Below are 26,416 nucleotides of genomic sequence, written 5' to 3'. Positions count from 1 at the left end.
GTACAGGACATTGGCGAGGCCACTTTTGGAATATTGTGTGCAATTCTGGTTTCCCTCCTATAGGAAGGATGTTGTGAAACTTGAAAGGGTTCAGAAAAGATTTTCAAGGATGTGGCCAGTGTTGGAGGATTTGAGCTATAGGGACAGGTTGAATATTCTGAGGCTGTTTTCTCTGGAGCTTCGGAAGCTGAGGGGTGGCCTGAAAGAGGCTTATAAAATCATGAGGGGCATGGATAGGATAAATAGACAAGGTCTTTTCCCTGGGTTGGAGGAGTTCAGAACTAGAGGGCATAGGTTTCGGGTGAGAGGGGAAAAATTTAAAGGGACATACTGTGCAGCTTTTTCACGCAGAGGGTGGTGGGTGTATGGAATGAGCTGCCAGATGTAGTGGTGGTGGCTAGTACAATTATAACATTTAAAAACCATCTGGATGGGTATACGGATAGGAAGGGATTAGAGGGATATGGGCCAAGCGCTGGCAAATGGGACTAGATTAATTTAGGAAATCTGGTCTGCATGGATGAATTGGATCAAAAGGTCTTTTTCCATCCTGTACATCTCTATGACTCTGTGGATCTACTTGAAATGTTAAAGGATTCAAGGTCAATAGATCCCCTGGACCAGATGAGCATCATCAGACAGCATCTGAGGAGCAAGAAAATCGACGTTTCGGGCAAAAGCCCTTCATCCAGCACCACTCTAATCTAGACTCTGATTTCCAGCATCTGCAGTCCTCACTTTTGCCCAGATGAGCTTCATCTCAGTGTCAGCTTGTGATACGATGGATGCATTGTCTGTTAACCGATTCTTAGTAATATATCTCCTCGTACCCCTTTCACACACACACACTTTATCAAATGCCTTCTAAACATCAAAATACACCACATCTACTCATTTTTCTTTATCAATGCTGTAAATAATATTCTCAAAAAATTTAAACAGTGTTGTGAAACATGATTTATCTTTCAAAATTCCACAGATCCTGAAAATGATCCTACAGACTGAACAGTAACAAATGTAATCCCACTTGTGAGGAAGGGAGAAAGAAGAATGATGGAGAACTACAGAGGTTACAATGTGATAACTGGACAGTGAGAAAACAATGGTAACACTTGGTAGAGTCAATATGGATTTGTGGAAGAGAAGTCAAACATGGGAGTGTGTGTGTTGCAGAATGGGCTGCAGGGGGATATATATTACTGCAAACTGAGTATTGTTTAACAGACAGGAAGCAGAGAATAGGAATAAATGGATCATTCTCAGGATTGAAGGCTATTATTAGTGGGGCTCTGCTGGATCCACAGCTCTTCACAATCTATATAACTTATTTGGATGTGGAACAAGTTATGATATTTCCAAATTTGATGATGACATGAAACTGATGAGGAACAAAATATGAGGAGGATGGAAGAAGATTTTAAGAGGACTGGACAGGATGGTGAATGGGCTGTAGTACGGCAAATGTTCCATAATGGAAAGAATGCTCTGGTATTCAACCCCACTATTTCTTGAGCTGTCGCAAATACATAAATGTTGAATCACCAAGATGGTTAATTTGCCTGATTGTAAATGCAATCTCGGCAAAAGAAAGTTACACTAGGTTTAATCAATAAAAAAAGTTATAAACAGACTTAACCTTCAGCAACTGGCAAAATGGATTATTAACTGCATCCTTTAAAGCCAACATAGAGACATTTATTTATGTTCAAATGCAACAAGGTCTGCTCAATACCCAGGCTTGGGCTGACAAGTGGCAAGTAACATTCTTACCACACAAATGCTAGACAATAACCATCTCCAGTAAGAGACAATTTAGCTACCACCCCTTGACATTAAATGGTGTTACCATCACTGGATCACCTGCTTTCAACATCCTAGGGTTACCATTGACCAGAAATGCAGCTGTCGTGCCAACTGAACTCACATGAACACAGTGGCTGCAAGAGCAGGTCAGAGGCTAGGAATACTGAGGCAAGTAACTCACCTCCTGACTTCCCAAACCTTGTCCACCACCTACAAGGTGCAAGTCAGGAGAATGATGGAACACTCCCCACTCACCTGGATGGGTGCAGTTCCAGCAATACATAAGAAGCTTGACACCATCAAGGATAAAGCTGCCTGTTTGATTGGCACCAAATTCACAAGTATTTTTCGCTCCACCACTGATACTCAATACAAGCAATGTGTACTATCTCTGGATACTTTGCAGAAACTCACCAAAGATCCTGAGAGAATACCATCTAATATCCATCAGGAAACATGAAGGCTGATAAATTAAGAACTGCTGTTTAAGGCAGAAAGCTAAGAAAGTCTCATGCAAGGAATTATATACACATTTAGCAATACAGTGTTATTATTAGGCTGTGAGGCATATTTCACTGACAGCTGCAGAGGCTGGAATGTGAGAGCCTGTGTGTGAGTAAAAAGAAACATAACACTGTTACAATATCCTCTTAAACAAATTCAGGTTTGCAGTACCTTCCAGTACTTTTCCATTTGCAGGTATACATACGGATTTGGGGAACTAGTATAATTTGCACTTGAATCTCACATTGGCCCAAGGCAATTTAGATGTTAAAAACATCATTGATGGTATCCAATCATGACATTTATAAGTAAAAGAATGACTGGAATACTAACCTGAGCAATTTTTAAAAATTGTTTATGTGACGTGTGCATCACTGGCTAGGCTGCATTTATTACCATTATCCAATTGTCCTTGAAAACATGGCAGTGAGCTGCATTCTTGAACTGCTGCAGTCCTTCGGAAATAGGGGCACCAGAGTGCTGTTAGAAAGGAAGTTCCAAGATTATAATTCAATGATGGTGAAGGAATGGTAAAAGAGTTCCAAACCAGGATGGTGTGTGGCTTGGAGGGAACTTCCAGTTAGTGGTGGTCCTATGCTATCCTTGTCCTTCTCGGTGACAGGTGTCATGAGTTTGGAAGATGCTATCAGAGGAGCCTACTTAATTTGCTGCAATGCATTTTGTAGATGGTACACACTGCTACAAGTGTGTGTCAGTGGTGAACGAATTGGCTGTTAAGGTGGTACATTGGGTGCCAAACAACTTTGTTTGGGATATGGTTGAGTATCTTGAGCGTTGTTGGAGTTGCACTCCTTCTGGCAAATGGAAATGATTCCATCACAATGCTAACTTTTGCATTGGAGATGTTGGACAGATGTTGAGGAGAAATGAGATCAGTTATTTGCTGCTAAGCTCTTAGCATCTGACCAGTTTTTGCAACCACAGTAATTATACGGTTGGTCCAGTTCAGTTTCTGGTCAATGGTCACACTTAGGATGCTGAGTGCTTAGAATTCAGTGATGACAATGCCATTAATGTCATGGGGAGATGGTTAGATTATCTCTTGTTAGAGATGGTTATTGCCTGGCGTTTGTGTGAACAAAGAGCAGTGCAGCACAGCAATAGGTCCTTTGGTCCATCAAGCCTGCATCAATACATGATGCCTTTCTAAACTAAAAACCTTTTGCCTCTATATGGCCCATATTCCTCTCTTCCCACCCTAATATATTTGACAAGATGCCTCTTAAATGTTGCTATTGCATTTGCTTCTACCAGGTCCTCTGCCAGTGCATTCCAGATAGGTACCATCCTCTGTATAAAAAACCTGCCTCTCATATCTCATTTGAACTTTTCCCTTTTTACCTTAAATTTATGTCCCTAAATAACTGACATTTCTACCCTGGGAAAAAGACTCTGACTATCTATACTATCAATGTCTCTCATGACTTTGCAAACTTCTATCAGGTTTCCCCTTAGCCTCCAACTTCCAAGTGAAAACAAATCATGTTTGTCCAATCTTTCCTTTTGGCTAATACCCTTCAAACCAGGCATCATGTTAGTAAGTCTTTCCTGTAAATTTTCCTGAGCCCCCACATCCTTCTGGTGTTGTGGTGACCAGAACTGTACACAATACTCCAACTAACTAAAGTTATATACAGCTGCAAAATGATTTGCCAATTTTTATACTGTATACCCCAATGGATGAAGGTAAGCATGCCAAATGCCTTCTGGCCCACTTTATCCACTTGTGTTGCCATTTTCAGGGAATTGTGGATCTGTAAGCCTGGATCCCTCTCTATGTTGATGGTTCCAAGAGTTCTTCCATTTACAATCGACTTCCCTGCTGCAATGACCTTCCAAAATTCATCCGCTCTCACTTGTCTGGATTAAATTAGATCTGCTATTTCTCCAACCTATCTATATCCTGGTGTATCTTCTGGCAATTGTACTCACTATCCACAGCTCCCCCATTCTTTCTGTCATCCGTAAACTTACCAATCAGACCACCTCCATTCTCCTCCAAATCACTTATATATATATTGCAAAGAGCAGGTGTCCCAGCACTCATCTCTGTGGAACACTACAGGTCATAGATCTCCAGTCAGAAAAACACCCTTCCACCAGTGTTCTCTCTTCTCTGACCAAATAAGTTCTGTATCCATTTTACCAGCTCACTGCAGATCCCTGTGATTCACCTTTTGTATCAGCCTGCTATGAGGAACCTTGTCAAAGACCTTGCTAAAATCTGTGTAGACAACATGTCCTGCCCTTATCAATCATTTTTGTCACTTCAAAAAACCTTCAATCAAGTTTGTGAGCCACAACCTCCTCCACATAAAGCCATGCTACCTATGGCTAATAAATCCATATTTTTCCAAATAATCTTTTCTCATAATTTCCCCACCACTGTTGTAAGATTCATTGTCTGTTATTACCCTGATTATTCCTGTTGCCCTTAAACAAAGGAACAACATTGACTATCCTCCAGTCTTCTGTGTCCTCTCCTGTGACTGAAGTGGATGCAAAGATTTCATACAAGGCTCCAGCAATTTCCCCCCTCACCTCCCTCAGTATTTTGGGATAGATTTCTCCAGGTCCTGGGGACTTGTTTACTTTAATGCTTTTCAAAATATCGAACACCCTCTCCTTTTTAATATCAACATGCCTTAGAATATCAACATACCTCTCTCTAGATTCACCATCCACCATGCTCTTGTCCTTTGTGAATACTACTGCAAACTATTTGTTAAGGATCTCACCCACTTTCTCTGGGCTCCATGCATAAGTTTCCTCCTTTGTCCTTGAGTGGACCGGCCCTTTCTACAGTTACTCTCTTGCTCCTTACATATGTACAAAGCTCCTTGAGGTTTTCCTTAATTCTGTTTGCCAAGGACATTTCATTGACCTTTTTAGCCCTTGTGATTTCTTATTTTAGTTCTTTTCTTTTTTTTATTTCCTTCAAGGGCCCTGTCAGTCTTCAGTTTCCTAAATCTTATTTATGCTTCCTTTTTCTTTTTGACTAAACTGTCAATTTCTCTTCCCTGAATTTTGCCAATCTTATCTTTCATTTTCACAGGAACATGCTGGTCTTGAACTCTAAACAACTAGCCTTTAAAAGAATTTGCACATGACAGATGTGGATTTATCTTTAAACAGCTGCTCCAATCTGCATTCCCCAATTCCTACCGAATACTGTTGTAGTTAGCTTTCTCCCAGCTTAGTGATTTCACCTGATAAAAGATTTGTGCACATGGACCCCCAGATCATTTTAGTCTTGCTCCATTGTTTAATTTGACAAAACGTTGGGACGTCATAGAGTCATAGAGATGTACAGCACAGAAACAGACCCTTCAATCCAACCTGTCCATGCCGACCAGATATCCCAACCCAATCTAGTCCCACCTGCCAGCACCTGGCCCATATCCCTCCAAACTCTTCCTATTCATATACCCTTCCAGATATTTTTTAAATGTTGCAATTGTATCAGCCTCCACCACTTCCTCTGGCAGCTTATTCAAAACACGTACCACCCTCTGCGTGAAAACATTGCCCTTTAGGTCTCTTTTATATCTTTCCCGTCTCACCCTAAACCTATGCCCTCTAGTTCTGGAGTCCCACACCCCAGGGAAAAAAACTTTGTCTATTTATCCTATCCATGCCCTCATAATTTTGTAAACCTCTATAAGGTCACCCCTCAGCCTCCGACACTCCAGGGAAAACAACCCCAGTCTGTTCAACTTCTCCCTATAGCTCAAATCCTCCAACCCTGGCAACATCCTTATAAATCTTTTCAGAATACTTTCAAGTTTCACAACATCTTTCCGATAGGAAGGAGACCAGAATTGCACGCAATATTCTAACAGTGGCCTAACCAATATCCTGTACAGCCGCAACATGACCTCCCAACCCCTGTACTCAATACTCTGACCAATAAAAGACATCATTTTGAGGTTATGCAGAATGATAATGAGATCCCTTCTGGAGCACTGTGTGCTGTTCTGACTGCCCTGTTATAGGAAGGATATTATTAAACTGGAGAGGGTTCAGAAAAGATTTACCAACATGTTGCCGGGAATGGAAAGTTTGATTTATAAGGATAGGCTGGATAGGGTGGGACTTTTTTCACTGGAACATAGGAGGTTGCAGGGAGACCTTCTTGAGGTTTATAAAATCATGAGGGGGCGTGGATATGGTGAATGACAAGGGTCTTCTCTCTAGGTTGGCAGAGTTCCAAACGGGGGGGCTATTTTTAAGGTGAGAGGAGGAAGATTTAAAAAGGACATGTGGGGCAACTGTTTTACACACAGAGTGGTTCATGTGTGGAATGAACTGCCACAGAAAGTGACGGATACAGGTACAGTTACGACATCTAAAAGACATTTGGATAAGTTGATGAATAGGAAAGAATTGGAGCGATCTGGGCCAAGCACAAATAGGTGGGACTAGTTTAGTTTGGGAATATGGTCAGCATGGTCTGGCTGGACTGAAGGGTGTGTTTCCCTGCTGTATAACTCTATCTTTCTCCATAAGTAACATAAAACGAAATGATCCCCCACTGAAACATCGATCATCCAGCTTATTCCCCAGTACCAGGTCTAATATGGCCCCTTCCATAGTTGACCTATTTACATATTGCTTCAAGAAATCTTTCTGGATGCATCTAACAAATTCTTCTCCATCCAAGCCCCTGATACTAACGGTGTCCCGGTCAATATAAGAGAAGCTAAAATCACCCACCACAACAACCCTGTAATTTTTAGTTTTTCATAATCTGTCCACATATCCATTCCTGTATCTCCTGCTGGGTGTTCGGAGGTCTGAATACAATCCCAAAGTGATTGCACCATTCCTATTTCTGAGGTCAACCTTTCTGACATTGCTGTATCCTCCCTCAGTACAGCTATGATATTCTGCCTTATCAGTTACACAACTCCCCCACTTTTCCATCCTGTCTATCTCATCTGAAACACATAAATCCCAGAACATTAAGCTGCCAGTCTCTAACCAAGTCTATCTAATAGCGACAACATCTTCATTATATGCATTAATCCACACTCTAAGTTCATATGCCTTATTTGTCATATTCCTCGTGTTAAAATAAATATACCCCAGACTGCCAGTTCCACCACGTTCAGAAAACTCCACCATCTGTTCTTCCTCTTAGTGTTACTGGTTTTAGTCTATCAGTCTTCCTCTCACTTGCTGCCCTACTGCTCTGGTTCCCAATCCCCTATACCACACTAATTTAAACACTCCCAAATGGCACTAACTAACCTCCCTGCCAGATATTGATGCCCCTTTTAGGTGCAACCTGTCTTTCTTGTACCAGTACTAATGATCCACATATCTGAAGCCCTCCCTCCTACACCAGCTCATTAACCATGTATTTACCTGTACTATCTTCCTAATTCTAGCCTCACTGATGCCTGGAATAGGCGGTAATCCTGAGATTAAAACCTTTACGTCCTACTCCCTGAACTCCCTTTGAGGACCTTTCACTCTTGCTGCTATATCGTTGATACCAATGTGTGGCACAACCTCTGACTGCTCAACCTCCCTTTTGAGAATGTCCTGCAACCTCTAAGATTCTTGATTAGTGGTGCTGGAAGCCCTTTTGCCCGAAACGTCGATTTCGAAGCTCCTTGGATGCTGCCTGAACTGCTGTGCTCTTCCAGCACTACTAATCCAGAATCTGGTTTCCAGCATCTGCAGTCATTGTTTTTACCTGCAACCTCTAAGAGACATGCCTTGACTCTGGCACCAGGGAGGCAACACACCATCCTGGTGTCTTCTTTGCGGCCACAGAAACGTCTAGCTGTGCCCCTGATTACAAAGTCCCCTGCTATTTTGTTCCACTGTACTTTATCTCTCCCTGCTATAAAAAAGAGCCTGCTTTGGTGCCACCATTTAGGCTGCAGCTGTCGCCATCCCCTGATTGATTATCCCTCCACCCAACAGTATCCAAAACGGGATACCTGTCAGAGAGAGAGATAACACAGGGGTCTCCTGCACTGACTACCTAACCCTTCTCAAAGTCACCCATCCATCTGCCTGAACCTTGGGTGTGACCATATCTCCAAATCCCCTGTCTCTCATGTTTTCCACCTCCTGCATGCTCTGAAGTGTATCCAACAGCTGTTCTAGCTGATCCCCGTGGCCTGACAGAAGCTGCAATTGAACATACTTCCGACAGATCTAGTAATCAGGGATATTCAAACAATCTCTAATTTCCCTCATTCTGCAGGAGAAGCATACTATCCCACTGACTGCTTTTTTTTACCCTCTAGCAACTATTTATTAAAAGTAAATCTTTACAAAATAATTTACAGCTAACTAGATGGTCCCTAGTGTTAGATTCCCAATAAAAGAAATGCTAAATAAGTTATTCTGTAAGCATCAGGAATATTCCAAATCCTGATATTGTACTACTGAACCGCTGGTCTAAGTCCCATCACTCTAATACATTATGGATTTGAAAAGATTAATGAAAATTAACAGTATGAGAAAAAGAAGCACTTGATTACTATTTACCAATCAGGAGCCTTTCTGTCCTAAACATTACTTTTGAACTTGTGGTATCATGAAGGGCAGCTCCCACGATACTCTTTGTATCCCAGATTAAGGTAAGCTGCAAATATTACTTGTCACTTGCTAGCTCAAGCCTTGCTGCTTTTGGACATGGACTGTTTCAGTTGATGATTAAAGGAACATATTTTGAAATAATTGAAGGCCTTCCTGTATGTGATGATCTCACATTAGTCAATGAGAAGATTTTGGATTACAGTAGATATTGGGGAAAGAATAGCAGCCATTTAGACAATGTTGCAAGATGGGATATGGCTATGGACAGGTGAGCTGTCTGGCCTGGTACTTAAAGCATAACCGGGGCAGAATGTATGGATCAGCTATGTGACCTCTGTGCTGTGAGAAGTGGATGTTTTCCCACTATGTGCTGGTGAAATTTTACTCTGGACTGCTAATACTGGACTGGGCAGACAACTGTGGGCCAAAGGTGTAAGCACAGATACACTGGGATTTCCCTGCAAAGGGAAAATTTCTATCTACAGTGAGAGGGGGAATTGGGCTACCATCAGATGAGCAGCTTTACATAGGTACATGGTATCTAATTATTTTTGCAAATTTGTGTTGATTTGTGTGAAATTCACTAGGCTTCAGGGAGAGAAACCCTTCATCAAATTCAATGAAAATTAATCTGAGACAAAATTCCTTACAGTGCGGAAGCAGGACATTTCACCCACCAAATCCACACCAATCCTCCAAACTGCATCCCATCCAGACCCAACCTATCCCATAATCCTTCATTTCCTATGGCTTATCCACCTAGCCTGCACATCTCTGGATTCTATGGGCAATTTAGCATGACCAATTCACCTAACCTGCTCATCTTTGTACTCTGAGAGGAAACCAGAGCACCTAAAGGAAACACACACACATATAGGGAGAACGTGCAAATTCTACACAGACATTTGCCTGAGGATTGGATCCGAACCCAGGTCCCTGGAGCTGTGAGGCAGCAGTGCTCATCACTGAGACACCATGCCACCCACTGATCCTGGTAAATTTCAACCTGTTTCAATACTTCAAGATAACTTCACTGGATCAGTGCTGTCTGGAGTATCATAAGCAGAATTGAGGTAGTTCTGCAGACATGTGCTACTTTTGATGATGATGAAACTTGGCTGTTTATTCATTGCAGTCAGCTGAAAAACAAGTTAAAACCTAGGAGGAGAGTAGAAATTCTGCTATTCGACAAATTCTGATAAAAATCTCCAGAATTAGTAAGCAGCTAGAAATGGGAGTCAGAGTTCAGATGAACTCCTGCAAACCTGGCTTTACATCAGGGGATGTCTGACAGGCTTAGAAGCGTACTGCAAGCGGTAGTATTTCACTACAGCTGAGAGGGTCAAGAAAATAAAGCCATATGCAGTGTGCATAATGCCACTGAACTGCATTAGAGTTCAGGGAAAACTTTGGATATATTGAGCTAGGCGAAACTGCTGTTGGCAAAATATTGAAGTTGTGCCAATGAATAAATTGGATGCAGTTTCAGAGTCAAGGGGAGCACAGATTCAGGAAAGAACAAGTATTGGATCAGTTGATGAGGCAGCCAGTGATGGAACAGCTTTTTAAAGAGAGCTTCAAGGTCAGCTCAGCTAACATGAAGAACAATAACCTTGTGCGAAGTTTAATAAGATTTGATGACCCACCATCTCATTAAGATCTGGAGACCTACTGAGAAATCAATGGGATCAGTCTCGGTCACATTTACTTTCTGATGAACACTGTTTGCTGTTCAATTGCTGTAAATTACCTAGGTCTATCATTAGTTAATTATAAGTGTGAGAAATGATTTGAACATATCTTTTAAACTATATTATTGTTCTAACTTGTACAATAAGGTTTATAGTTATTTATTCAAAACTGTAGAACCCTGTGTCTTTATTCTTTTCATAAGTCACCTAGATCTCATCTTTTGTCCATTTTTAAAATACAGGCTGTTGGTCACAATTAAGACATGATATCATTTCAGCAGTCTCCACTATGATGGTTACATAATTTGGGAGCTCTTGCAGGAGAAAGTGAGGACTGCAGGATTTGTATTTGTATGTGGATCACGGGTGCTAGGACTTACTGAGATCAAGGCTGGTTAATATTTTCATGATGAATTTGACCCTATGCATTGAAACCTCGAGTGATTATGTCAGTTCAGTCGCTGTCTTAGAGAGGGAAGACTTATCCCTGAGTGATTTGCCAAAAAAAAGGAAGGTAAAGTTAATAGCGTTAAAAGTAAAAGCAATGGCTAAGAACACAGATAGCACAGCATCTGGGTTTGGAAGATGAAGATGATCCAAAAGAAATAGCATGAATTGGCAAACATTCAGTTGCAAATGCAGCAGTTTCACATAGAAAGAGAGAGGAGAATGTTTGAATTTGAACATCAAAGAAAGAAAGAAATCAGCAACTATGAACTGAGTAAAGAAAAGCTTAAATATTGGACAGAGTTTAACAATTCAAATGAGGTGATCAGTCTCATTTGAATCTCATTCTTGTTCCTAAATTTACCAAAGAAGGGATATTTTCTCTCATTTAAGCAAATTGCCAGAAAATTGAAATTGTCAAAAAACTGACTCATTACAAATGGATAAACAATGTATATTTATTGTAGTCTTTTAGGAAGAACAATCCTCAGGCTTTGTGTCAGCTAAAATTACAGTACTTAGACGATAAGACTGTAAGATATAGGCTCGGAATGAGGCCTATTGAGTCTGTTCCGCCAATTGATCAAGGCTGATATGTTTCTTATGTTCAGAGCTGGCTTCAATCTTTCTTTCTTCCAACTGAAAACCCTAAAACTTCCTGGTATTTTCTGTGGAATTGAGGAAGGTTCAATAATAAGTCAGTACATTCAGCCGCTTTACTTTGGTCATTGATAAAAGTGGTGGAGATCAAAGACCTGAACATTCATACCTCCAAGACTCCAGTTCCATTATTAGCTCCCTCCTGTTTTTCAGAATCTCTATCAAATTCAAAATCTCCCTATTGACCACACAGGATCCATCCTTTCTCATAGACGTTTTTTTTGTGCACCACCTTGTTAAAGTTTATGAAAAGCAAAGTTACATAACAGTTGAGAATTCCATCAGCTTCCACAAAAATTGCACGTGCATTGTATTTTGTGAGAAGTCATGCATGAGATTCCCAGCTGTTTGGAAACACAGATACATAGCAAACAGGAGGAGGAGGCCTTTCACCCCTTCAAGCTTGCTCTGCCAATAAATATGGTCATGGCTGATTATCCAGTGCGATATCTGCTTTCTCCCCATACCCTTTGATTGTGTTAGCCCTCAGAACAATATCTAACTCTTTCTTGCAAACATTTTGGCCTCAGTCACTTCTGTGGCAGAGAATTCCACAGACTCACCACTCTCTGAGTGCAGAAATTTCTCATCTCAGTCCGAAATTGTCTACCTCGAATCCTTAGACTTTGACTCCAGCTTCTGGATTCCTCTGTCATTGGGAACATCCTTCCTACATTTATCCTGCCTAGCCCTGTTAAACGTTTATAAGTTACCGTATGGTTCCCCCCCCCTTAATTCTCATTATCATGGTTATTGCACTTGGATGCTAACCCTGCAGAACTCAGGCATTACTTGTTTAAACATTTGTCAATCAGCTAAATGCGATATAACTTGAAAGATTTACACCAGCAATTTGGCAACTTGCACCTTGTGTTGTTATCTGTGATAACTATTTATAAACAGTAATAAGCTCAAAGTTTCATTCTTTATACTGCTTTTCTAACAAAGTTACTTCAGATGTAACTGTCAAAACAAGCACGAATGGCATTCTAATTGCACAGTGTTTTTCTTAGTTCTCAGAATGTGGGTATTGCTTGAACGGTCAGTATTTTGTATCATCTGTAGTTTCCATAAGAGGAACAATGGTAGACCTTTGTTTTGAATATCTGTATAACAAAGTTGCTCTCACAATATGGGATGTAGGGACACCAGGACTTTTATCCAGCACTGATAAAGGAAAGACATTGTGTGGCCAAGTCAGATTGATGTATGCTTTGTATGGCAACTTGGAGCTAATGCTATTCCATTATTTGTGCTGCATTGGTCTATTTGGAGGTCAGGGATTTGAGGTATCTGCCAATTTGCCATATTGCTTCTATTATGTATTACTACCTGCAGCCATTATAGATCAGTGATGAAGGAGCTGAATGTTTTTGCTAATGAATGAGATGCTGAATAAGTGAATTGCTTTGTCCTGAATGTTTATCTGTGTTGCTTGCAGTTGAAGCCATGCAGGCAAGTGAAGAATATCCCAAGTGGACAACCTCCCTGTTCTGTTGTACTGTACATGTAGAAGAAAGGCTTTGGACAGCCAGGGTTTAAGAGGCATTTTGCTGAATAACCAGCCTCTTACCTGGTCTGGAAGAGTTACAAAACATGAACTGACCTTGTTTCGAAGCTCTGGGATAACTCCATTTCCTGATAAGTCAGGAGATCCAGCACATGTGCAGAGTAGCAGCATAACAATCACTTCACGCTCTGAGCCTCTTTTCTAAACAGCTGAAGGACCCGATCGATTAAAGGGAACTGTGCATCTGCATTGTGCAGAACTCATGTGAAAAGCAGGCCACAGGACCACAGTTTCTGCTTTACCCCTATCCTCCCAATTCTCCACCAAACTTCCTTTCCTGATTGGGAATCAAAACCACCCAACTCTCTAGCTAGTTCCTACAGGCCTGATATAATGTACTGGTATGGGCCTGTATGCCTGCTGGAACCACAGGAACAGACCCCCATGCTGGAGGCTTGGGACTATCACCCTGCTGTTCCCTCTCCTTCCAGCAGCTTGGGATACCAGCCATCATTTGCCATTCCCATCCACTGTGCTCCAGATCCCTTTTGTTCTCCAGATGCAGAACTTCTCCCCCATCTTTCAGGCTCAGGCCTAACCTATCCCAACCCCTCTGCTTAATGTAGATGAAACTTTTGGCAGTCAAAATAGTATCAGGATCTAAATTAAACCATGGAATCCAACCTGAATATAATTATTAGGCACCAAACTTAGCAACACAGTTAAAATTGTGATCTCTCTTTCACAGGAATGGAGATACACATTGATCCTCATGATTTCGCCCAGTTACTCAAGCTGCTTCCAGTGGAGAAGTTGAGTTATAATATGGATCTGTCACAAAACCATGTTCTACATCAAAAATAAGCTGGGAACTGTAATTAAATTAATTAAAAAGAAAGAAACTAAAGTTGTATTGTAGTGCCTTGAGCTCACAGGGAAAATGGCTATACACCATTCCAACACAGGGTAAAAACAATGACTGCAGATGCTGGAAACCAGATTCTGGATCAGTGGTGCTGGAAGAGCACAGCAATTCAGGCAGCATCCGAAGACAGGCAAAATCGACGTTTCGGGCAAAAGCCCTTCATCAGGAATAAAGGCAGAGAGCCTGAAGCGTGGAGAGATAAGCTAGAGGAGGGTGGGGGTGGGGAGAGAGTGGCATAGAGTACAATAGGTCAGTGGGGAAGGAGATGAAGGTGATAGGTCAGGGAGGAAAGGGTGGAGTGGATAGGTGGAAAAGGAGCTGGGCAGGTCGGACAAGTCCGGACAGGTCAGGGGATCGAGTTGCTGGAGGTTAGAAGCTAGGATGAGGTGGGGGAAGGGGAAATGAGGAAACTGTTGAAATCCACATTGATGCCCTGGGGTTGAAGTGTTCCGAGGGGGAAGATGAGGCGTTCTTCCTCCAGGCGTCTGGTGGTGAGGGAGCGGCGGTGGAGGAGGCCCAGCACCTCCATATCCTCGGCAGAGTGGGAGGGGGAGTTGAAATGTTGAGCCACTGGGCGATTTGGTTGATTGGTGCGGGTGTCTCGGAGATGTTCCCTAAAGCGCTCTGCTAGGAGGCGCCCAGTCTCCCCAATGTAGAGGAGACCGCATCGGGAGCAACAGATACAATAGATGATGTTAGTGGATGTGCAGGTAAAACTTTGATGGATGTGGAAAGCTCCTTTGGGGCCTTGGATAGAGGTGAGGGAGGAGGTGTGGGCGCAGGTTTTACAGTTCCTGCGGTGGCAGGGGAAAGTGTCAGGACGGGAGGGTGGGTCGTAGGGGGGCGTGGACCTGACCAGGTAGTCACGGAGGGAACGGTCTTTGCGGAAGGCGGAGAGGGGTGGGGAGGGAAATATATCCCTGGTGGTGGGGTCTGTTTGGAGGTGGCGGAAATGTGGGCGGATGATTTGGTTTATGCGAAGGTTGATAGGGTGGAAGGTGAGCACCAGGGGCGTTCTGTCCTTGTTGCGGTTGGAGGGGTTGGGTCTGAGGGCGGAGGTGCGGGATGTGGATGAGATGCGTTGGAGGGCATCTTTAACCACGTGGGAAGGGAAATTGCGGTCTCGAAAGAAGGAGGCCATCTGGTGTGTTCTATGGTGGAACCACTCCTCCTGGGAGCAGATACAGCGGAGGCGGAGGAATTGGGAATACGGGATGGCATTTTTGCAAGAGGTAGGGTGGGAAGAGGTGTAATCCCGGTAGCTGTGGGAGTCGGTGGGTTTGTAGAAGATGTCAGTGTCAAGTTGGTCGTCACTGATGGAGATGGAGAGGTCCAGGAAGGGGAGGGAGGTGTCAGAGATGGTCCAGGTAAATTTAAGGTCAGGGTGGAATGTGTTGGTGAAGTTGATGAATTGCTCAACCTCCTCGCGGGAGCACGAGGTGGCGCCAATGCAGTCATCAATGTAGCGGAGGAAGAGGTGGGGAGTGGTGCCGGTGTAATTACGGAAGATCAACTGCTCTACGTAGCCAACAAAGAGACAGGCATAGCTGGGGCCCATACGTGTGCCCATGGCTACCCCTTTGGTCTGGAGGAAGTGGGAGGATTCAAAGGAGAAACTGTTAAGGGTGAGGACCAGTTCGGCCAAACGAATGAGAGTGTCGGTGGAGGGGTACTGTTGGGAACGTCTGGAGAGGAAAAAACGGAGGGCTTGGAGGCCCTGGTCATGGCGGATGGAGGTGTAGAGGGATTGGATATCCATGGTGAAGATGAGGCGTTGGGGGCCGGGGAAACGGAAGTCTTGGAGGAGGTGGAGGGCGTGGGTGGTGTCTCGAACGTATGTGGGGAGTTCCTGGACTAGGGGGGATAGGACAGTGTCGAGGTCGGTAGAGATGAGTTCAGTGGGGCAGGAGCATGCTGAGACTCTCTCCCCACCCCCACCCTCCTCTAGCTTATCTCTCCACGCTTCAGGCTCTCTGCCTTTATTCCTGATGAAGGGCTTTTGCCCGAAACGTCGATTTTGCCTGTCTTTGGATGCTGCCTGAATTGCTGTGCTCTTCCAGCACCACTGATCCACCATTCCAACACAACTGAGAAGGAAGCTATCTGTCGACAAAATCAAAAAACAGTGAATAAGAATGAACCACATCATATTCTATTAGCATACATTCATCTGCATGAAGAAAGCATATCATATAATCACTTGGATCATGGGAGTCTGGCTGAAAAAGATTTCCAGACATGACTTTATCAAGTTCAATCTGTAATACAATGGATACTTTCAGAATGTGTCAAGCACAGAGGAATTGCCAGAGGAATCTTCAATCTCCTAGGCAATTCCCTTGCAGTCTTCCACAATGGGGAATCACCACAGACAACACCAGCTGTGCTGGCATAACAATTGCCTGGCCATTAGTTGCACTCTTAGGAAGGATCACTGGACCCGAAAAGTTAACTCTGATTTCTCTCCATAGATGCTGCCAGACCTGCTGAGCTTTTCCAATAATTTCTGTTTTTGTTTCTGATTGATAACATCTGCAGTTCTTTCAGTTTTTATTTGGCCATGAGAAAGTCCAGGTTATTATGTTTTATTTCATTTAATCAGAATAATACTCATCTTAATTGATGAGTTGTGGAGAAATTACAAGATGATAAACTTGTCAAGAAGTTTTATATTTTATTGATGTGACTGCAATACTTTATGAGGGATGGCTGTGATGACAATAAGCATGTAAAATATCAGATTACAATATAATTTAGGATGGAAAATGCTATTTGATCTTTCTTCAATAATCTGTACTATTACGTGGGAATTATTCTTTGATGTTTGAGTATGATCATCTTCTTCAAGCTTATTTGGTTTTGCTCATATTATCTTTTCCCTCTTTTCTTGTGAATGTGTTTGCCTTCTTCCTTCCCTTTATTCTCTTTTCTGTCTCTTTCTATCATCTCTTTCTTTTGTGTGCCTTTCATTTGGGTCCTTTTCTGGGGTCATAGTATCTTTCTTTCTTTCTGATTAGCTCATTGTCTTTCTTAACCACTTCATTCTCTAGCTTCCGCTTCTCTCCCCTGCTGTTCTGCTCTCTACTTTTCATTCTCTTCTACTTCTCTTCTTTGAATCTTTCACCCTTTCCATTTCCAATTCTTGCTTCTCTCTCACCCAAGTGTCAACACTGGTTTCGTTCACATCTGAGTCTGGCTTGAAGCCTCACTTTAGGACTTGGGTATCAAAAGCCAACAATCTGGTTAGGAATGAGGGACTACAGACTGAGCTGTATTTCAATGAAATGTTAAATCTGTTATTCAATTAAGCTTAGTTAAACCTGATTGCTTCTGAGATGGATATAAGATAATCCAACAGCACTTTTTCAGAGGAGAGCTACCCAGGCAGTGCTGGTCGATATTGGCTTCTTCCACAGCTTACTCCCACAGTTCCCAAATATGTTTAAAAAAAGCTGCTGATTTTGTTTGGCAAACTGAGTTGTTGCCTGACGTAGGAAAACATTAACATCATTAGGGGATGACGGTAGTAGCGTAACTAGATGACTTTCTGACAATGCGTCACAAAATACTAGTAGAATACCTTATTACGCACGTTTAATTACAAATTTTCATCTGAAACAAAACAGAAAATTGAGGGAATACAGGACTGGCTACAGTCTTTGATCACATTATTTGGCACATTTATACAAATTGAGCCAATTGTGGATCTTGAGAGGGCTCTAGAAATTAAACCCATCTTTAAAAGGGCAATAATTGGCAAATTTTAAAAGATTGACTTTATTTTATTAGAGCACACCAGTGAAGCTATTGAATATTCTCTATCATTTTTAAAGTTAGTTTCAATTATTTAAGATCAGGTTACTCACATGCAGTGCAATGAGACTAGATTAGATTACATTACAGTATGGAAACAGGCCCTTCGGCCCAACAAGTCCACACTGACCCGCCGAAGCGCAACCCACCCATACCCCTACATTTACCCCTATACCTAACACTACGGGCAATTTAGCATGGCCAATTCACCTGACCTGCACATCTTTGGACTGTGGGAGGAAACCGGAGCACCCGGAGGAAACCCACGCAGACACGGGGAGAACGTGCAAACTCCACACAGTCAGTCGCCTGAGTCGGGAATTGAACCCGGGTCTCTGGCGCTGCGAGGCAGCAGTGCTAACCACTGTGCCACCGTGCCGCCCATTGAATAAAAAATTATAAGTCAATTTATTAAGAAAACTGCACCAGCTTACCATTCTTAAATATATGAAGGAACATTCTGTAATGCAAAATTTCAAGTATAGATACGATAAAATGCTGCCCTGGTCAATCGAAGATTCTACGTTTAGCAACATGAAAATAAACTTTGTAAAATAATGCAACGTTGAAGAAGGTTTGTGCATGGATTGGCCATTATGCCAACGGAGGAAATTCTTGATGCTGAGCTTCACGCCATGCGGAGTATATGAATGTTGAACTAGATAGTGTAAAGACATTGACATGTGGTTTTAGGACAGTTTTCCACATATACAGTCACCAGAAGTTGCTGTTTGTTAGTCATTGAAATAATGGTAAACATTGCTAATCTTGCTCTTGTTTCAAACATTATCGTTGTCAAGATGCTGTCTCCATGAATTGCAGTCATGATTTGGAGATGCCGGTGTTAGACTGGGGTGTACAAAGTTAAAAATCACACAACACCAGGTTATAGTCCAACAGGTTTAATTGGAAGCACACTAGCTTTCGCACCGTCACTCCTTCATCAGGTGGTAGTCAACTTACACTACCACCTGATGAAGGAGCGACGCTCCGAAAGCTAGTGTGCTTCCAATTAAACCTGTTGGACTATAACCTGGTTTTGTGTGAGTTTTAACTCCATGAATTGCAACATCGTAGTCTCTACTGCCATCTCCTGACTATTTGGTGTAATGCATCGCATTTGAAAACAATTATTCCTTGGAGAAGTGAGCATCTGGAGAAATTTCATACAGTTTGCTCTCAGTATCCTTATGGTCACAGATCTAGTTTATAAAATAAATATTACCTCATACCACACTTTTGATGGCATTTTGATTTTCCTTACATTACAAGGTAATGCCAAAGTTGAGCTGTGGAAATTTGAATCTACCCTGTTGAATGCCAACCCACTCCCCACCTTACCCACCCACTGCCCTGCCATCGTACCCTGCTGCCATCCTTCCACCCTTCAATCCATTTGCCTGCTATTTCACCCACCTGCCAATCTACCATCCTTCCCATCTTTCACTTTTCCAAACTGTTACCCTACTCACTTACCCCTCTTCACCCCACTTTACCCACTAGGCCCATCCACACTCAAATCACTGATACACTGAAAAAGTTGTTTAAATGTCCTAGAGATTTATTCAATTGCCAAAATATGTCAACTAATCCTGAAAAACAAGGAATGTGGGTTGGTCTCCCTCATTGAACTATGTTCCATGTTTCTGAAGCAGACGGCATCAGAACTAAGAACACAAATTGCTGGAAAAACTCGGCAGGTCTGGCAGTGTCTGTGAACAGCACACAGAGCTAACATTTCAGGTCCAGTTCTGAAAAATGGGTCAGACATTTCTGTTTTTGTTTTGGATTTCTAGCATCTGCAGTTCTTTGGTTTTTGTTCGGAATCAAAAATATTTGCCGGAAAAGCAGAGCTTGGTTTTTACTTTAAAGAAAATGAAGAAATAGGACAGAAATGAGTGTTGATCCTTGAAAGATTTGATCCTTTGTTATCTTGTTTTATTTGGCTCAACCACTGACTGAGAGAGTAGATGTGAGGGATCTTATGGTGTGCTACTGCTCCCATTTCTTAGGATCTTTCTTCATGCACACTGACCATTTTCTATCTCATTTATTTACTGGACAATTTAAGTATTTATCTCACAGGTCCTGGAATACAGTGAGAAGTTCCTTGTTCAGATACCATAAAAAGTATTGTATTCAATTTTGAACACCATACTTCAGAATGAATATATTAGGTGATGTAGCACAGGTTCATCAGAAATCAGTTTAGAAGGTTGATTGCTGATCAAGTTAAGGTTTTTAAATTATACAAGGATTTGGTAGAGTAGAAGCAGAGAAAATATTTCATCTCGTGATGAAGTCCAGAAAAAGGGGCAGAAACTTAAAATTTGAGAGCTTACTCAGAAGCAAAATGACAAAGCATTTGTTTCCCAAAGGGCAATGAAATCAGAAACTCCCTATTATGTTTGCCATGATTGTCACTGCGGGCACTTCACGGTATCTAGGCGAAAGTGGGGACTGCAAATGCTGGAGATCAGAGTCTAACTTAGAGCAGTGCTGGAAAAGCACAGTAAGTCTGCCAGCATCCGAGAAGCAAGAAAATCGACATTTCGGGCAAAAGCCCTTCATCAGGAGTAAGATACTTCACGGTATCTGACATTTCTGTCAGTAAATGGCACGGGGCAAGGCTTGTTTGAGGTAGCTTTCTGTCATCAATCCTTCTTTGGCTATAGTGGGTCTAGTGCCTGTCTAATTATCAATGGTAGAGGATTGACAACTAGTGAGACTGAACAGAAGATGCACCTATTTTAGTTAAAATGTTGTACTGCATAATAACATTAAGTACAACTTACATTAATTGCCAGGTACAAGGACTTTCAGGAACCCTATGGAATACATCTGCACTGTGAAAACTTGTGCCTTAGTCCCACCTCCATTCAAACTCTTTGTGTGATATCATCAGTTTTGGTGGAAACAACTTCAAGTCTTTCAAAAACATTATCTTATGCAACATCTTTCTCCAAGCTTTTTTCCCTATAGTTAATCCACTAGACAATCTTGTATGTAACAATATTATCTTTAACATTGTTTATCTCTCCACCAAAGTCTCCAATTTCACAATACAGGTGGTCTGGGCATTTCACAATTTTCACAGAATTCATACTCTTCAAACTCGCAAGGATGGTAGGTCTTTGACTAAAGGACTGTTGATCATGGTTCTGATCCATGAGGACATTTTTATCTTTTGCAAATTCTTTGTGAAGGGTGTTGTTCCTCGTAGACCTTGTTGTGTGTCCATTTTCTTATCTAAAGGACATTTGATCTCTGGAATTTCTGTTAAAATTCTGTGAACTCAGGGAATTGGCCATAACATCATCCAGGGGAACTTTTAAATGTGTGAATCATGGATAATAGCTGCTGTGTTGAAACAAATACATTTTTCCTTGCAATAGTGTGGATTTCTAGATCATGCATTATGTTCTCATTGAAAGGTGTATTCTCTTTTTCACAGTATCCTGAATACTTAGACGAAGAGATTTCATCTTAACCATATCCTGTATCTGTAAGGTTGGTCTGGCTCATGTGTATTCATATGCAGCTCATCAGCCTCAATCTGTTGATCAGGTCGGATCACCCTATACCAGCTGAATCACACTTTGCTATGAGGTACGTGCATAATAAGGTATTCTACTAGTATTTTGTGATACATTGTCAGAAAGTCATCTAGTTACGCTACTACCATCATCCCCTAATGATGTTAATGTTTTCCTATGTCAGGCAACAACTCAGTTTGCCAAACAAAATCAGCAGCTTTTTTTTTAACGTATTTGGGAACTGTGGGAGTAAGCTGTGGAACAACAATGTGTTCTTGTCGGGGTTTATACATATGTACATTGCAGAGTGACCAAGGCTACATATGTTTTATGGTGTAGGCTGGAAGGACTCAAGCCATAAGTTGGACTGCAACCTCTTCATTACCACCATCATATCATCCTCAAAGCTAATGTAGTTTGCATGTTAGAATACAGCTGCTGTCACAAAACAGTCAACATTTTCCTGGTGTCACGAAGGTTGTGAAAAGTTTTCTCAAATTCATAAAACTATTTCTGTTGATTGGGAAGTCTAGGAATAGTTTAAAAGCAGAACCTCAAAATTATAATTAGTTTTCCCAGGAGTGAATTTAGGAGTAATTTTACATGCAAAGTATAAAACTCTCTTTCACAAGTGGCATTTGATACTGGAGCAATTGCTAATTTTAAAATGGAGGTTGATAGCTTTTTTGTTAACTGATTACATTAAGCAAGGTAATGCAAAAAGTGTGTATGTGGACATAAGTTGCAGATCAGCCATAATTTCACTGAATGACAGAACAGCTGCAATGGCTTAAATCATACTCCTGTTTCTATGTTTCTACCAGAAGCAAAATTATTTTATTTCTGTTCTACTGGAATATTTTTGATAGTTTTTTTCTAAAACTTGTCCGCAGAGACCTGCGCTGTATTTGTTTCTGTCAATGTATTTAGATGTATAAGCCAGATTAAAAATCAAAAAGTTCCTCAGGTGCAAGTTCGTAAGTGTGCATAAATGTTGGTTGCATGAACTGAACCTTTACCTTCAAAGAAAATAAATATAAGATGTGAATTTGACAGATTCCATGGGTCATGAATGTTTACACTGATTTACACCCATTAATTTTGGAATATATTTTAATGAACTCAACATATAACTTGAGTATCGCTGTCATTGGCAGCATGAATGAAAGGATGTCTGAATTTTAAGGTCATATTGATGGGTAGCACCCACAAAGGAAGCTAGTAAATAGAAATACACTGACAATGAGGATTTGTTCTATGAGTCATGAAGCAAGATGTCAGAAACAATATGAAGTAACACTTTGGATTTAATTTCAACAAAAATTTAACTTTTTACTGCCCATATATGTGCCACTTGACCTTGTACTCCCCAAGTCAATAGTCTTTCTATGTAGTATAGTGTGGCCCTTTCAGTTTCTCATTCAAGTACTGCATGGTATTTAACACGTATCATCGTGACAGGCCCTTTTCAATTTCTTGTAAATACTTGAGCTGGTCGCCCAGCATTGTCCCAGATAGTTCAATAAATGGCAGAGTTGGATTGACACTATGCTTATTTTGTTTACAGTTCTGAACTCTACATTTCAAGCTGGGAAATTCTAATCTTAACTCTTTCAGTATGACAAGAGCACAGCTGAAATTAGCATCGGTGGGAGAATACCAACCATACCCTATCTTACTGACTGACTCCCACAGCTACCTAGATTACACCTCCTCCCACCCTCTCCCCTGTAAAAACGCCATCCCATATTCCCAATTCCTTCGCCTCTGCCGCATCTGCTCCCAGGAGGACCAATTCCAATACCGAACAACCCAGATGGCCTCCTTCTTCAAAGACCGCAATTTCCCCTCAGACATGGTTGACCGCATTTCCTCCACTTCCCGCTCCTTCACCCTTGAACCCTGTCCCTCCAATCACCACCAGGACAGAACCCCACTGGTCCTCACCTACCACCTCACTAACCTCCAGATACATTGTATCATCCTTCATCATTTCCGCCACCTCCAAACAGACCCCACCATCAAGAATATATTTCCCTCCCCTCCCCTATCAGCGTTCCAGAAAGACCACTCCCTCAGCAACTCCCTCATCAGGTCCACACCCCCTACCAACCCAACCTTCCCTCCCAGCACTTTCCCCCGCAACCGCAAGAAATGCAAAACTTGCGCCCACACCTCCCCCCTCACTTCCCTCCAAGGCCCCAAGGGATCCTTCCATATCAGTCAGAAATTCACCTGCACCTCCACACACATCATTTACTGCATCCGCTGCACCCGATGTGGCCTCCTATACATTGGGGAGACAGGCCGCCTACTTGCGGAACGTTTCAGAGAACACCTCTGGGACACCCGGACCAACCAACCCAACCACCCCGTGGCTGAACACTTTAACTCCCCCTCCCACTCCGCCAAGGACATGCAGGTCCTTGGCCTCCTCCATCGCCAGACCATGGCAACACGATGCTTGGAGGAAGAGAGCCGTATCTTCCGCCTAGGAACCCGCCAACCACAAGGGATGAATGCAGATTTCTCCAGCTTCCTCATTTTCCCTCCCCCCACCTTATCTCAGTCCCAACCCTCGGACTCAGAACCGCCTTCTTGACCTGCAATCTTCTTCCCGACCTCTCCGTCCCCACCCTCTCTCCGGCCTATCACCCTCACTTTAACCTCCTTCCACCTATCACATTCCCAACACCCCTCCCCCAAGTCCCTCCTCCCTACCTTTTATCTTGGCCTGCTTTGCACACCCTTCTCATTCCTGAAGAAGGGCTTATGCCCAAAACGTCGATTCTCCTGCTCCTTTGATGCTGCCTGACCTGCTGCAATTTTCCAGCAACACATTTTTCAGCCCTGTCTTACGGCAGTCAGGTAACATTCTGCGGTTCAAATGTCCAGCAGCACAGCCACTCAGCTGCAGTGAAAATGTATGAATATAAGTTTAGTGTGGGATTAGAGTGGCAGTTGGTTAAATACTAAGGGTGTCAGGTGGGTAGGATGCTAGGGTACAGGGTAAGTAGAGTGCCAGGTGAGTAGGTTGCCAGGCTGGTGAGATTTCAGGAACAGCAAGTGAGGGGAATAGCTGGTGGGGGAGGGACATTGAATCCAAAAGCCTCAAGCCAGTGATGGGAAGATAGTGTCAGATCCTGGGGATGGGGGAATAGGGTTGAGGGTGGAGAAGTGGAATCATGTTGGGTTTGGGGAGGAATCTGACTGGGGAAGGATGTTGTCAGGACCCCACGGGGTTCAGGGGGCAGGATAGTTTGGCTTGTGTTAGACGATCAACGTAATAGGTATTTAGGAATTAATTTATGCTTTTCATTTTCAAACTTTTTTGGGGTAACTATGAATTTGATGTAAAGGGAACCTTATGAATTCTCTGATATTAGCAGTTCTTTCTTTTTGGAAAGTTCCAGAGTAGGGGCATTGCACGTGGGAATCTTCAATTTCCAGGGAAATTGCCATTGAGTCAGCAACAGGATCCAATGTACAAATATAGGTGTTGTTCCAATGATTACAGGGGAAGCTCGATTATCCAAACACATCGGGTGGGGAGTATTTTGTTCGGATAATTGAATGTGGGATAACACGGTTTAGCCAAGCATCAGGACATTGCAATCTTGTCCAGATAATTATCTGGCGTTGGAATATCTGGCCCATTGTTTCTATCACTAAATCAGACCAATATGTAGAAACAACAGCCGTGGCAAATCCCAAGGTACTACTGTGAACAGGAGAGGGCGTATTGAGATAAAAGTTAAAATTACAATTATTTAATGTTGATAAGAATTTTCAGATTGATCGGGAAGAATCAAACTGCATTTTCCAAAAAAACAAATTCTTGCTTAGAAGGGGTTTTGACAACAGACAGTATAATCTTGTATCACAACTTAATAAAACACAGGAGCTTTGTTTTATACTATATCTTAAGGGTTGGGTATGTAAACTGATACCATCTCTCTTTCTACTTTTAGGAACCTATTCTGTGCGACTATAATTCATTAAGAATTTATAATGAAGTGGATTGCCCTTTATATTGCAGTGTACTGAAGGCATATCATGTGTTGTATGCTCAAGGTTGCACTGCATTGAAGCAATGCTTCCAGTCTTTGAGAGTTCTCTGTTTGTTGAGGATCAATATCAAGGTTCATGAAGTTTTTCTTTGGCTATAATGATATCACCTGTCAAAGCTTGTATTTGAATGCCTGAGGGGTTCTGTATTAGGCGCTGGAGCATGACAACACTACAACACTTTTCACTGTGCTCTGCAACAAAGTACACATGCCAATCAAACAATAAATAAAAATAATTCACAGCATGTTGTAGCTGTTTGACAGTGTGTTGTGTCTATTTCACTCTGCTGATCCTTTGTGACATGATAATTTGAAATTTGATCAGCCCATTGGAGAGAGATTGAGAGGGCGGAAGTGTGGTAAAATTGAGCCAGAGGGCATAAGGAGAGAATTACTTATAGGACATGGAAACAGAGCATTTGATCCAGTTTGTCCATGCTGGGTTTATGTTCCAGTCAAGACTCCTCCCATCTTTCCCCAACTAAATTTATCATTGTAATTATCTTTTATTTTCCCTTTTACCACATATTTGTCAAATATACCCTTAAATGGATCTATTCACTTGTGGAGCAAGTTCCACATTTCCAACACACTAATGGAATTCAGAAGAAACTTCTTTGTCATTGATATAAGATAGTTACCAAGAAATCCAATGACCTCTAATCCAATCCCCGCAAACAAAAATGTTCTCTTTATTAAGGTCACTCATAATTTTAAATATGTCACAACTCAGCCTGTTCAAGAGAAAAAAAACCCAGCCTGTCCATCCTTTCCCAATACACATATATCCACTCATTTCTTCAAAGTTAGTGATGATGCAGCAGAATGATGTTTACAAACAGATAATTGATCCGCTTTGTAGATGAATACAAAGA

General features: G+C 42.0%; 1 long non-coding RNA gene across 1 annotated transcript; it reads left to right on the top strand.

The window, feature by feature from the left end:
- Positions 1-24,259: 24,259 nt before the first annotated feature.
- On the top strand, positions 24,260-25,790 carry LOC148147517 (uncharacterized). Its single transcript, XR_015759644.1, has 2 exons — positions 24,260-24,339; positions 25,443-25,790. It is a non-coding gene; the product is annotated as an uncharacterized LOC148147517 (long non-coding RNA).
- The last annotated feature ends 626 nt before the right edge of the window (positions 25,791-26,416 follow it).

The sequence above is a fragment of the Chiloscyllium plagiosum genome, unplaced genomic scaffold, assembly GCF_037043375.1.
Source record: "Chiloscyllium plagiosum isolate Xiang-an unplaced genomic scaffold, Cpla_swu_hap1 HiC_scaffold_16, whole genome shotgun sequence".
NCBI classification, from domain to species: Eukaryota; Metazoa; Chordata; class Chondrichthyes; order Orectolobiformes; family Hemiscylliidae; genus Chiloscyllium; species Chiloscyllium plagiosum.
Note: the sequence above shows the minus strand (reverse complement) of the source record. Positions and strands in the feature narration are given on the sequence as shown.